Source organism: Tupaia chinensis, unplaced genomic scaffold, assembly GCF_000334495.1.
Source record: "Tupaia chinensis unplaced genomic scaffold, TupChi_1.0 Scaffold149851_1, whole genome shotgun sequence".
NCBI lineage: Eukaryota > Metazoa > Chordata > Mammalia > Scandentia > Tupaiidae > Tupaia > Tupaia belangeri.
Window position 1 is genome coordinate 1759297 of NW_006209696.1, and position 2462 is coordinate 1761758.

The 2462-nt window shown below is 35.0% G+C and overlaps 1 pseudogene; it reads right to left on the minus strand.

Moving 5' to 3' along the window:
- Positions 1-263: 263 nt before the first annotated feature.
- LOC106734215 (60S ribosomal protein L26-like) lies at positions 264-702 on the minus strand (annotated as a pseudogene).
- Positions 703-2462: the final 1760 nt, after the last annotated feature.

Here is a 2462-nt window from a genome sequence, read left to right on the forward strand (position 1 = left end):
GATCTTGGGCATGCACGCACACGCGCCCGGCGTGAGTTTTTTAAGCCACCGGGTCCAGGACAAGAACTGTGGTCGAATACGTGGGAGTCCAACGACATAGCCATTACGCTAACTGCTGGTTCTCATATTTAATCTATTTTCTTGAAATGACAAGGTATGGAATATCCATGATATTAAAAAGTACTATATGTATTAATCATAATTTTCTTTTTTTTTGATTTTCATTTTAGCAGTTTTTAATAAGAACGGCATATAAGATTATTTTACTCCTGCATCTTCTCGATTGTTTCTTCCTTATATTTGTCCTTTTCCTTTCCTACTTAGCGAGACTTGGCTTTCCGTTCAAGGATCTTTTTGTGGTCTTTGTCCAGCTTTAGTCTGGTGATAACCACCTTGCTGGGATGAATCCCCACATGGACCGTTGTGCCATTAGCCTTCCCCGCTGCACCTGCTCAATATAGATGACATATTTCTTCCTGTGAACTTGGACCACTTGCCAATTTGCTGACCTTTATAGTGTTCTCACACAACCTGAACTTCATCGTCCTTTCGGATGGGCATAGATCGCACAGTGTACTTCTGCCTCAGCTCTTTGGAAAGGGGGAAAGACATTATTTTCCTTCAGATGTGGGAAGGTGCATTGAAATGCCTTTTAAGGTTCTTGCTTTGGTCAGAAGTCACGAAAGGATTGAACTTCATTTTGGCCACTGCAGCTCCGGCGATGGCCGCGCAAGAGAAAGCTTAATCATAATTTTCATTGTTTATGACTTGGAGAAATATTCTTACCTATATATTTTTGTCCATTTCATCTTTACTTCTATATTCTACCATTTTTTTCTCTGTTATTTTGAATATATTTTTACAGCAGCAGTAGAAAAATATATTCCCCCTTTACTTTGACTTATTTTTGTTCTCCATTGTAAAAGGGAGAACAAATTGTCACATAATGCCAGGTTATCTTCATCTCAATGCCATATAAATTTTAGAAAATAAATATAGGGGCTCCGCAGGTGGCACAGTGGTTAAAGGCACTGGACTCCCACATGGCTGACTGTGGTTTGAGTCCCGAACCTGGTGGCTTGCTTCCTGTCTCTCTCTCTCTTTCTCAGTCTTGCTCTGTCTCTCTCTAGTCAAATTAAAATAAATAAATAAAGTTAATTAAAACAATTCTTTAAAAGATAAAAAGAGAAATATATATGGTTAGCTAGAGTGGCTTGGAATCTGAAGCTACCTTGATATTATACAACAAATTGATGCAGCACTTTAACTGGGCTCTCAATTATTTCCAATACAAAGATTAAGTTGAAAGGATCAAAATAAAAGAAAATTGATATTTCCAAATTTAGAATGTATAATATAATAATTTCTGATGTAATTGCAAGGAATATATATGTATGTATGTTTATAAATATATGTTGATAGTTTTTGGCACATATGATTAAATGCATATAATTAATCATTTAATTATCAATAAAATCAATTGTACTATTGATTTTTATTATTTGCATTTTTTGTTTCTGAGAATTCTTAAGGGAAGTGATATAATGATAAATTCCAAGATTTTTACAAAGCATGTTAACCCTTAAGGATTGCCTGAGATAACTTTGAAATATTTCTAAAGTATTCAATAATTTTATTTAATAGAGAATTAACAAATATCTAATTCTATTTGCTCATGAAAATCAGCAATCTAACTGGGACAAATTGATGTAAAATTATCTAACAGTTTTTTTATCACTTAGATATGATTTACAGAAATTCTTCTTGCTACTTGGCACATTAGCATTCTTAGCAGGAAGAAGAATAAGATATCAACTACTTGGAATATCCTTTTCTCATGGAACACATGTATTTTATATATGCTTATTTTATGTTTTTATTATTACAGAGCTGATCATTTTATCTATTTATAAGCTTTAGTGAACTTTAGTAAAAGTATTCATTTGGGAGGCTAGCAGGTGGCATGGTACTTGAGGCACTGGACTCTCATATGGCTGACCATGGTTTGAGCCCGGACCTGATGACTTGCTTTCTCACTTTCCCTCGTTCTCTCTCTCAGTGTCTCTCTTGTCAATTTTAAAAAATAATAAATAACATTTAATAAATATTTCTTTAAAAATTATTTATTTGGAAAATAATCTTTAATGTTTGAAGTCAAAAGGTAAAAAGAAATCTGAAATATTAATTCATGCTAACTACAATATGTTTAGTGAGGGATTAATAGAAAGGGATTATGGGATTATGTTCCAATTATTGATAATTTTCTTTGCCTCAGACTACAACCTTAAAAGATTAATGGACAGGAACCAGCAGTTAGCCTAATGGCTATGTCGCTGGACTCCCACGTAGTCGACCGCGGTTTGCGTCCCGGACCTGGTGGCTTAAAATTCACACTGGGTGCATGTGCGTGCATGCCCAAGATCCTGAGAGGAGAATGGAGAAGAAGGTATTGCGGCGTGGGG